Raw genomic sequence first — 12,293 nt, 5'->3', positions numbered from 1 at the left:
ACACACACGCACATACACACACACCTACACACACATGCACACAAACACGCACATACACACACATATACACACATGCATGCACACATACACACACACACACGAGGAAGATGACCAACCCCATAAAAGAGCATTAACGCCCGGCTGGTGTGGCTCAGTGGTTGAGCATTGACCCACACACCAAGAGGCTGCTCGTTCGATTCCCAGTCAGGGCACATGCCCAGATTGTGGGCCCGATCCCCAGTGCAGGGCATGCAGGAGGCAGCCAATCAATGTTCTCTCTCATCCATGTTTCTATCTCTCTCTTTTGCTCCCTTTTTCTCTCTAAAATATTTTTTTTAAAAAAAGAGCATTAAGAAATTTAACAAAAGAAAGAACTTATAACTAAGGAAATCAAGCTACTGGTGTAATCAGACCAGAAAATTTAAAATCCATATATCTTCAGGGAGATAAGAGAAGGTATCGATGCATCAAAGGAGAAAAGATGGTTATGAATCAAGAGCTGGCAGTTATGAAAAGAACTAAGGAGAGAGCTTAGAAGTCACTCTGACTACAGTGTGGAGAATGAACCGCAGGGGCGATATGCAATGACCAGGTGAGGGCTGACCATGGCTTTGGTCGGGGTGGAGGCAGAGGGGAGGGAGAGGAGTAGATGGACTTGTAGATTTGGAGTGGGCCGCTGGAGGTTTGGACGGGGGGTTGTCTGGAGTAGACACTGAGCTGTTCTGGGTAAAGCGCCCAGAGAGTGCAACCCCGGCTCTGTGTGGACCGCGGAGCCCCTGCCCTCGGCGGGCAAGGAGGTCAGCACAGCTGTTGCACACCCTCGGCGGGCAAGGAGGTCAGCACAGCTGCTGCACACCCTCGGCGGGCAAGGAGGTCAGCACAGCTGTTGCACACCCTTGAACCGCACCTTCTGAGGCTTTCTCTTCTCCTCCCCTCGACCCAGGGCTCGGAAACAAGGGAGAGCTGAGCCCGCACTGAATGCGGCAGTGGTGTCCGTCATCCCGGGTGCCCTCGGGAAGGTCCTGGCCCTGGACGGAGGGGGCAGTGTGGCGGCCACAGGTCGGGTGCCCTTGGAAGCGGCTCTGAGATGGAGTTTTTCGTGCAGTGTCGGTGAAGGAGTCGATGCCTGTGCAAGGGAGGGGAAGAAAGGAGAAGGGGGCAGAGAAAGAAACTGGCCAACCCAGTGACAGCCTTGGTCACCCAGGGCTCCAGGGTGGTTCCGTGCCCGGCTGAGATGACGTTTTACGTGCCCGCCTCCCTGAGCCATCGGATTCGGCAGCATCCCCATTGCTGGGAAGGCGAGTTCTTGTGGAAGGGTCTGGGGGGCACTTTCCGGGGCCCACCGGTGATGATGGCCACAGACGCCCCTCAGGTGGCTGAGGTCCAGCCTCGTGTGCTTCACTGCACTTTGTATGTGCCTGTTCTGAGGTATGACTAAACATGGTGCCAGTTTGGGGGAATCCGAAGGCCAGGGGCAAGGGAAGGCCTAATAAAGGCCAACGAGACCCCCGTGGGGGCAGAAGGAAAAGGAACGTTCGTACGTGGTCAGCACCAAGCGGAAGGCTCCTCGTCTGAGGCAGACCGCACGTCCAGGCACACGCCTCGGGAGTTCGTGCTCTGCAGTCCGGAGCCTACCGGTTCACATGACCATGTCCTGTTGAAAAAGCAAGTCCAACTCGACTGCTAGGGCCGGACTAGAGCTCCACGTCCAGGTGACCCTCTGAAGTCCTACCTGCGGGCCGAGGCGCTGCCACAGAACATGTGTGGTTCCGGCTCCGCTCGGGCTCCCATGTCGTACGAAGTCGGCCTCTGCGACAGTCTGGTTCACGGCTGTTAAAACTGAGGTGGGAGGCAAAAAGTGGTGTCCTGAACTCCTCTCAGCTATTTGGCTCAACAAGGGTGTTCAAAACTGTGATTCTTCAGTTCACCCCCTGTTCCAGGCCGTACCCCCGCGGACCCCGAGATGAGGATTCGTGTGCAAGTGATTTTTCGGGCAGTGTTCCCGGGACGGGAAGAAGGAAGCCAAGGAAAGGTGCAAAGCCGCAAGGCCGCTGCCCCGGGAGGCCTGGAGGGCACCAGCCCCGACCCATCTGTCACTAGCTCAGGGCTAGCTCAGCGGGGTGGACACTTCCAGCTCCCTGTGCACGCAGGCGGGCGGCGTCCGGACGGCCCTCTGACAGAGAGGAAGGGAGTCTAGTGCCGGGAGGAACAGCAACCTGGGAGCCGAGCGGCCTGGAGGCGGGAAGGGACTCGGGGAGACAGAGCAGAGCACCTGGCACCTGCCGGAGTAAGCACCCTGGTGACTCGGCCGGCTCCCACGGGGCCCGAGGCTGCGAGGTACCCAAGTCTCCAGACGTCACCACGCTCGTCACTAGTGAAGTTCCCGGGACACGTCGAGCCAGGCATTGTGGCTTCCTGGGGTTGTGGCAGTGCATGTCAGCGGGCTGTCAGGGGCTCCGGTTACCCTGGAAGATGACGGCCCCTTCCACCACAGCATCAGCAACTACAGCGGCAACAACGCTAACGTGGCGGGACCGGCGTGGTGCTCCCCACGGCTATCTTCTCGTCCTGGGGTCCAGGCAGGACGGTTCCCAGCGACAAAGCTGCGTCCAGGCCAAGGCAGTGAAAGACACTTTGAAGACGTGCGCCCCCAGAATGGAAGGGTAGGATCCTGAGTCCCCGGGTCACAGGAGAGCCACCTGACCAGAATCATCCACGTTGGACTCTGTGTTAATGAGCAATTAACTTTTATTAAGCTCAGAGATTGTCAAGTTGCTGTCCACAGTTATAGCAATAACCGTAGAAGCAACGTTTTGCAGGCGGGTAGACTGGGGCTTACATGGTTAAAAGCTGGCAAACGGCAGAGCTAGGATGCAAACTCTGTTTCTTAATCACAGTCCTGTGCTCATTGTCAGGAAAAGCTTGCTGTGAAGTGTCTCTGTTTCCCGTGTGCAGGCTTTGATGGGGCAGAGAGGAGGGTGTGGAGCCCTGGGCTCCTTCCTCATTAACAGAGTCTGACTTCGCTCACTCTCAGCCAGGCGAGTCCCCGGATGGGGTGAGTGTGGTGGGATGATCCCCTGCCGAACGGCTGGCTTAGGCACGGGCATGGGATGCAGTTTTGGCCGACAGACCTAAGCAGGAAACCTACTGATTGAGGCCTCTGGAAAGGCTCTTCTCAAAAAAAGAGAAAGTTAGAATGTTTGCTTTGGGTTTGGGGTCTGTGTATTGTTCTTGAAACCAAAGCAGCGTCACCTTGGGGCCAACAGGTGAGCAGACCAGGAGGATGAGCCAAAACACGTAGGATGGCAGCGTAGAAAGACAGAAGTAACTTGTATCTTTGAGACATTGGTGGCTCGTGAATGACCCAATCCTGAAGCTGCTGTCTCTCTGGACTTCTTATGTGAGATAATAAACCACTTAATTGTGCAAATCATGATGAATTGGGGTTCCTATGACTTTCAACCGAATGCATTACTGCGGATTCACTGATGTTTTGTTATAAGCTGTGTCAAGAGGAGCACAGAACAGTGCTTCCAACTCCCACTACCCCTACCTTAGTGGCTCAGTTGGCTTTCTAGGTAGATTCTTGGCTTACACCCCCACTCTGAGTTACGATGAACTCTTTCCCACTTCTCTTACTCATACTTCCACTGATCGTAGCCTCTGCCTGTTCCCACTGAGCTACCACACACCAAGGCCGTGGTTTCCCGCCGGTTGACCAGGTGTCTATTTCTATGGTCCCCAGAAGAAGATGCTTCAAACCAGAGCCCTGGCAATGTTTTGCAAAAGGAGGACATGTTTCCACAGGTGAGTAACGGAAAGGAAACGAAAACGAGCTCATCCTTCTAACATAATTAATTAATCCACACAAGGTCACATCTTACATTATTTTAATTAATTTTTATTGAGTTCATGTTCAAATTGGAAAAAAAGGATTCATTAAAATAAGTCATGGGGACCCTAGGTATAATAGCATGGGGTAAACAGGATGGAAAATTGGAAATCTTTTTATTCTGCTCGGATACATGGTGGGTTTCATGAATTCCTAACTTTTCTCAAGCATATCCCCTTTGCAGATGACGGGAAGAAATAGGCTTGAAGTATTAACTCTTTCAGGCAGCCTTGCCCAAAAGTTCTCACCCACTTCCCCCACCCTCAGCCCCGGGTTCGGTCCCCTTCCCTGCGGCCTCTGCCTCACAACCACTGCACTCTCTTGACATTGTTTACATTTTTATTTCCCGCATAATACTGTGAGCTTCTTGAGGACAAACCTTGTTATTTATTTCTTTATGTTCTAGCACAATACCTGGTATACAGGGGGTGCTCAGTATACGTTTATTGAATAAATGGAAGCCAAGAAAATTTTCCCTGAGTTTCATTTTATTTTGACAAAGGACAAATATGTCTGTATTGCACTGTGTAAAGTGAACATTTAAAGGGCAAGTCCTTTTATAGTGGCACCAAAGGGCCGCGGGACTGGCTGCAGGTGACAGGGCGTGGAGGGACATCGGTGGTGGCGGGTCACCCTGAGATGCGGTCTCGGAGGAGTGCCGGTCCTGGGCCCCACGCCCGGGAATATAAGAGTCGCATCTTGAAATATGCCGGAGGCACCTCTGCACTAATCTGGGGCCACCAGAGGGACTTTTTTCTGTTTCAACAGTTCAAATTGTCTCCAAATTAAGCAAAAGCATTTTCTTAGCTTTGCCAACTCAGATTTTCCAGACGCCTCCCTTACTCATGAGCCTCCGCCACCCTTTCCCTTCCTCACAAGCCCGGAGAAACCACGCATGGGTTCTGGGTGTGCCCAGCCACGTAGCTACAGTCAGGGGACAGCGACCCCTCCTGGTGCCTGCTGTCCTTTCTCACCATCACCAGCCGCTTCCTCCCTGTCCTCTCCATCCACACCCGTGAATGACCTTGCCCGGCCCCACTTGCCAAACTGCCATGAAATGAACTAGAGGAAAAAGCACGTTCTTCTTATTTTTCAAGAGGAGACGTAGAGGGGAAAGACTGAGGCTGAGTTTTACTTCCGGTTGAAATGTGTAAGTACTTGTGTGACTTCCTTCTAAGGAAACCCAATATTCAGATTTCTACATATAAACTCAAACACTGTTCATACCACAAAAGGATTCTCTCATTTTTCAAAAGAATCATCCTCTTTGAATTCCTACAAATCGATATGAATAAGAAAGATAACCAAAATGAAAAATAAACAAAATGTTTAAAGAAGCATTTCCTTTGCAAGTTTATCTAAATGGCTGATAGCATAGAAAATATACCCAATTTTATTAGTCATGGGGTTAATGCTAATTAAAATCATCATCTAATACCAAAAGACACTCATCAGCATGGCTGAAATAAAAAAAAAAAATATTAAGTGTTGGCAAAGCCGTAGGGCAACTGGAGAAGGGGAACTGGTATAACCGCTGGAGAAATCTGTTTGGCAATATTTATAAATTGAAACAAACGTAACCTCGGACTCAAAGCTTCTATCTTAGGTGTATCGCCCCAAAGAAATGCAAGTGTATATCCACCATACATGTACTAAAATATGCAATTCAACGCTATTTGTTGTAGAATTAATCTGGTTATTATACAAGTATCAGTCGATGGTAGAATGGATACAAATAAATTGTAATGTAGTCACACAATGAAACATTCTACAGCAATGAGGATGAATCCATACTACACACAACAAAATGGGTGATATTTACAATCACAATGTTAAGCAAAAGAAGATAGACACAAAAGAAGATTAAACTGAACGAATCCCTTTAAATAAGGAAAACCTGGCAAAACTAACCTATGTTCTTACAAGTCAGGGCAGTGGTTATCCTAAGGGGGTAAGAGCCCAGAGGGAAACACAGGGAGAGAGCTTCTAGAGTTTTATTACTGTTTTGTTTCTTGATCTGAGTACTGGTTACATAGATGTGCTCAGTTTGTAATATATGCATTATATTTCAATAAAATGCTTTTTTGTTGTTTTTTAGATAGTGTGGAAGGGAAGGAGGGAAAGGGAGAGGGAGAGACATCAATGTGAGAGAGACACATCAATTGGTTGCCTCCTGCACAACCCTGACTGGGGCCAGGGATCAAACCTGCAACCCAGGTACATGCCCTTGACTGGGAATCAAACCCGTGACTCTAGTCCTCAGGCTGACTCTCTAACTGCAGGACAAGAAAGCTTTCCTTAAACTGTGATCCAATTTACAGATTTTCCATGCCACAGACTACTTTCTAGAAACCTATTTGCTGTCCAGCATCACATGTGCCCCCTATGTTCAACTAGATTGAGTTATTTCCCACCCACCCTATCTTCACTATTGACTGATTCTGCAGGATAGGGAACTGAGTTAGACTTAGGGTGCAACTTCTGGTGCACGGCATCGGGTCCCTGTTCTCTAATCTCGCTGTGCCCGTGCACTCCAATTGAGACCAGAGGACAGGGACCACTGCACTTTTTCCTTCCTGTTCACACCATCCTCCCTCAGTGTCCAGCTGGGCAGAGGATTCTCCAGAGGACACAGTGCCAGGCTGCGGAGGGGTCCTCATTACTCTAGCTCAGCCAGCAAACTCTGAGGCCTGTCCTTTGAAGAGGCGTTTTTTACGTGCCGGGAACCACCTCAGTTCGCCTGCACGCCCTAACTCATGCTCATTTCACAGACGAGGGACTGAGAAGCATCGCCCGAAAGGCCACCTTCCTGGGAAGGGACCAGCTGGCACCAGGGCCCAGCTGGCCTCGGTCACCACAGCGTACTGCCTGGTGTTTCCTACAGAGCCTTACTCTGTGGTTGTAGTTTCCCCGAGTGGCCACCTGCTTTCTGCAAGTAACAGCCTGGCTGACTGCCATCAGGGGGAGATTCTGATGTCCTCGTCCATCCAAGGCCTGGGGACAGTCTATCAGGACTCACCAGCTAAGGACGCTGGCTCTCCCCAGATCTCAGTGGGGCCCAGGACAATGGCGTCAGCCGCTGAAGCTGCTGGTTTTTTCTCTGCAGGAGAGAGAGGAGGCCCCGGAGCCCTGATCAGTCCCTGGGGAGGCTCTGCTCTGGACACAGACGGGCTGCGCCCGCATACCCCCGCGGCCTGTGGCGCGGCCCAGCCTGGCTGTGCGGAGCTCCATCCACACTGACCCCCAGCCCGGCACGGCGGACACAAGCTGCTCTGTAACCTGCTGGGGAGGCCCCACGCTACCCGGCGATGTGCTCGCAGCTCGGCTTTGGGAAACGAGCGGTTGTTCTGAGTTCAGCACGGTAGCATCTCTTCAACCCCAAGGGGGGCGTTCCCAGGCCTGAGACCGCCCCTCCCAGCACTCCAGTGTGCGTGGAAACCCATAGAGGCAGCCTTGCGGACAGGTCTAAACTGGCACGGCTTGGGTGAGAGCAGCGACGCCCATGGTCTCTGTGTCCAGGGTCCCTGGACTCCAGTCTCTGGCTGCTTCCGGTGACCACTGTCTGCACTTCAAGCCTCCCTCACCCTTGGGAGTACAAAGATCCCAGTCTCGCTTTGGCCCGGACCCTAGGGGCCCTCTGGTGTTCATTTCCCGGTGAGGAAGAAGCCCAGAGGAGTAGGTGGCTTGCCCAAGGGCACCCAGCTGTGCAGGGACAGGGGATGAAGGAATCCAGGCGTCCTGATTCCTCGACCCCACACCGCCCAGCTGGCTTCTGTGGAAAGAAGGGGTGTGCTAAGCCCTGTGTGGTTTCAGGTGGCAGTTTCAGAGTGTCTGCAGTTCATCTCTTTCAACTGGGGGGGGCCAGAGAGACCTGCAGAGGGACCCCAGAGACGGGGCCCTGAAAGGACAGTGCCCAGGGCGCAGGGCCCTTGAGGGGGGCGGCAGACGCTCAGCCTGTGCTGGGGCGGCAGGGACAGCAATAGCCTGAAGCGAGGGGCTGGTGCCCTTGAGCATCGGGCTGTCCGAGTCCAAGGCTCTAGGGAGGGCAGCACGTGCTGGCTTCCCGCGGCAACCGACCCGGGCAGTGCCGCGCCCGTCCCTGCTGTTCTGGCTGATGCAGCCCTGGGAGCTGGAAGCCCATCGCCCTCCTGGAGACTTGGCATGTCGACAACTGAGGCAGTAAAGGTGGCACTGGGTCGGTGAATGGCCACCATGCAGCCTCTGTTGGCCACTTCCACCGTTCAAAGATGTCCGAGGAAAGGTCACACGGGTGGCTGGCCGCTGCTGAGCCGGCATCTGCTGCAATTGCTTCCCCTCTCCCCCGTGGCCCCTCAGCGGTCCCCTTCGCTCTGTTCCTAGGGTTTCTTCACTGCGAAGGTGGCTCCTCTTCACCGCAGCCTGGGGCTGGGCCTGAAGCCACCAGCACCTCCTGTCTGGGCCTTCAAGTGAGGCTGGAGGAGGAAACAGAGCGACCCCGGGGCAGCCAGGGGCAGAGTGTTCTCAGGTTCAGCAAGTCTCAGTGGCTCCTCAGCCATCTTCCTGCCCCTCCTGCAGGGCCCTTGCCTGCCCCCTTGCTGCTCGGGGGCCTGGCCCGGGCTTCGGCTTTTCCTCCTCACCCTCCTGCCCACCAGACTCCGGGACCTGAGTCCCACTTTCTTGGGACCTGTCTGGGAGGTGGCTGGCTGGGGAACTGGGCCAATTCATAAGGCTGGTGATGGTGGCTGGTGATTTTTTTTTTTTTATCCTCACCCGAGGATATATATTTTTTTCATTTATCTTCAGATGGAGTGGGAGGGAGGAAGAGAGAGATAGAGAGACTGAAAGAAACATCGATGTGAGAGAGACACATCAACTGGTTGCCTCCCACACGACCCAGACCAGGGCTGGGGTCGAATTGCAACTGAGGTACGTGCCCTTGGCTGGAATCGAACGCAGGACTCTTTGGTCCTAAGGCTGGCGCTCTAACCGCTGAGCCAAGGGCCACAGCATGGCTGGTGATTTCAGTAGTTTTCCAGTGACTCCCCAGAGCCTACACCAACATGCCACACCCGGGCCAGGCTGCTGCCCCTCTGGACCTGTTTCCACATCTGAAGCTCTGGTCTTTTTAAACGAGAGCCTCCAGGCCTCCACGAGTTCACTGCCCCTGCTATTTCAGCCCGTTCTTGCCCTAGTCCACCTGCGCTCGGAGTTCAGACGGACAGCCTGAGCCTGGCTCTGCCCCATTGTCTCCGCCTGTGCTCCTGTCCTGGCGTCCTCGGCTGTGTTTCGGGGACAAAACGACGTCAACCTCCTGGTTTGTTTGAAGCACTGAGTGAGACGATGCACAGAAAGTGCTCCTCCCAGAGCTCGGCCCTGCCTTATCCCCAGTAAACGTGACAGATGTTCACACCTCGTCACCACTGAGGCAGGGCAGGCATGTTCTAGAGTCGGAAGGGCGTGTGCGCAGAGGGGAGCCGGGGAGTGGGCTTCCAGAGGCCGGGGTGCGGCCACGCCACGGCCGGACTGTGCAGCCCTCCCGGGGCCGCCGCCGCTGCACCCTCGTTGCTGACGTGTTACCCTCCACTCTTCCGGGTGGGTCTGGAAGACGCAGAGCGAGGCCTCCTCATCACTTGCATAGCCCTGACTGCACACCAGATAGAATCTGTCTGACATGCCTCAGTTTGCTCCAATGACTTCGCTTACAGGTGAAAATGTTAAAGCACAGAGAGGTTAAGTGATATACCGGGAGTCACACAGCCTCTTCTCCCACTGCCCAGCTCCATGCTCCAGTGTGCTGGCCCTCCTGGTGTCTCAGGGTTGGATGGAGCTTGTCCTTGGCATACCCGTGCACAGGTCCTGAAGAGGGCTCAGGGCCGTGTAGTCCAGAGCCCTCCAGGGCCGGGGTGCCCTCGGAGCCCTGCCTCACCCAGCCTCCTCCTGCCTCTTCCCGCGCGACGGGCTTCTGGTCGCGCTTTGCCCCTATTTTACACCCACCTCCCGCGTCCAGTGGCGATTCCTCTGCTCAGGCCAACACAGGCCTTTCTGTCAGCAACACCGGGAGGCCGGGTCAGAGAGAGGCCCCGGAGAGGGCCATGGGGAGCCGTGGGACCAGGCACTCAGCTCATCTCGCGTGGCACACAGACCAGCAAGGGCCATGCAAGCCCAGGGAGGACGAGCCCAGGAAGGGGCTCCTGCCGTGAGCCGAGCTGACCTTCCCCGTGGTCCCCATGGGCCAGGCCCGGAGCCAGCTCCCTCATCTGCTCTCCGAGCGCCCAGCTGCCTCCGTGCCCGGCCCCAGCACGGGCGGGGCGGGGTGTCCGCAGCCAGTCTGGACGCTACGGGCAGGGCTCCCGAAGGAGTGCTCGGCGGGGAGCAGAGTCCATGTCTGCGGGCATTGGGGTTCCCCTTCGTGGAGCCCCCTGGAGCACTCATTCTCCCGTCCCGACCAGGGGAGGGAGGCCAGCGGACAGCAGACCCAGAGAGGGTTTTCCTCGTGCGAGAGGGTTCTAGGCTTGATGAGGAGGGGTGGTTGGCTTTGCTTTGGACAATGTTGATAGGATTTGGGGTCCAACTCCAGTTTTTAGGAAATAAACACAAATATTTTCAGGCCTTAAGTGAAGCAAGGCATGTGTCTTAGCGCAAAGGAATTCCCACAACAAACTCGGATCCAGTCACGACCTTCAAACTGGGGCTTGAGACCCTCGGCCCAATATCAGTCCCAGCCCCAGCACCTCCACCCACAGCATCCCCAGCACGGCTCCAACACGATAGCTGTTGTAAGAAAGAGAGATCTCTTACCCTGTGGGACGACATGGAGCGACCTGGAGAGCATCATGCTGAGCAAAATAAGCCAGTCAGAGAAAGACAAGTATCACATGATCTCACTTATTTATGGTTTATCATGAACAAAATAAGCTGTTGATCAAAACAGATCCAGAGTCATGGAAGTGGGGACCAGACTGGCAGACCTCAGAGGGATGGAGCGGGGCAGAGATAAACCAAAGAACTTACGTGCATATATGCTCAACCAATGGACACAGACACTAGCTTGGGGAAAAGAGGAGGAGGTGGCAATGCATTGGGGGGAGGGCAATAGGGGAAAAGGGGGAAAACATCTGTAATACTTTCAACAATAAAAAAATCTACTTTAGGTTCATCCATACTGTTGCCTGAATCAATGTTACTCTATTTCATCACTGAACTTTCCAGTTTAATGATGTTCTACAGTTTGCGTAACCAATCACTTTTGGACGTGCATCTGGTTGCTTCCAGTTTGGCAATTCTTAATCTCAATAAAATGTTTAAAAACAACAAAAATAATAAAATTATAGCTGTTATTATACCATGGGGCCCCAAGATCTCAGGGAACCCCCCACATGGGGAACCAAAGGAACTGTGACTATGGCTGCCAGCTAGGGGCCACCCGAGGGCCCAGAGCCTCACAGCTGTGCTCTAAGGACAGGGGATGACATGCCCAAGTGGGACGTCAGCCCAAGCCCATCTGTGTGTCCCTCGTTGCCCAGTCACTCAGCTCTCTCTTAACACTTGGGGACTACAGGGGCCCTGAGGGGGTCCCTCCTGACCAGCTTGTCACCATGAGTCCTAGATGCTCAGACCCTCACATCACCGGACAGTCCTGTGCCGCCAAGGGTCTCAGCCCCCAGCCCTTGCCTCAGCCACTCAGCAGCTGCGCTGTGCTCATTTCAGGTCCCTCATTTCTCCTCATCTGTTTTGATTCCTCCAAGGGGCAAATGTTCTAAAGAAGATGTGATGCTGGAACGAGACATTAATTTCAATAGTCATGTAAAAGTAATTGCCTGGGAAATATCTCATTTTCCTGTTAAACACCGCAGAGTCCAAACCTCAGGTGATTCTCCTTCCTGCCTGTCCCTCTTCCTCCTCCTTCTGCTCCTTCTCCTTCTCCTCCTGCTCCTCCTCCTTCCTGATCCTCCTCCTCCTTCCTGCCTGTCCCTCTTCCTCCTGCTCCTCCTCCTCTTCCTCCTGCTCCTCCTCCTCTTCCTCCTCCTCCTCCTCTTCCTCCTGCTCCTCCTCCTGCTCCTCCTCCTGCTCCTCCTGCTGTTCCTCCTGCTGCTCCTCCTCCTTCCTGCCTGTCCCTCCTCCTCCTGCTCCTCCTCCTCCTGCTCCTCCTGCTGCTCCTCCTCCTTCCTGCCTGTCCCTCCTCCTCCTGCTCCTCCTCCTGCTCCTCCTGCTGCTCCTCCTCCTTCCTGCCTGTCCCTCCTCCTCCTGCTCCTCCTGCTGCTCCTCCTCCTTCCTGCCTGTCCCTCCTCCTCCTGCTCCTCCTCCTCCTGCTCCTGCTGCTCCTGCTCCAACCACCTTCCCCTCCACCAACACCTCATTATAACCTGCAGATTACCTCCCCTTCCTGGCCTAAAATTACGCCCCGGGTAGATCAATGATTCGG

This window comes from Molossus molossus, unplaced genomic scaffold, assembly GCF_014108415.1.
Source record: "Molossus molossus isolate mMolMol1 unplaced genomic scaffold, mMolMol1.p scaffold_m16_p_12, whole genome shotgun sequence".
Classification (NCBI taxonomy): Eukaryota; Metazoa; Chordata; class Mammalia; order Chiroptera; family Molossidae; genus Molossus; species Molossus molossus.
The sequence above is the reverse complement of the archived record's forward strand: the minus strand, read 5'-3'. Positions refer to the sequence as shown.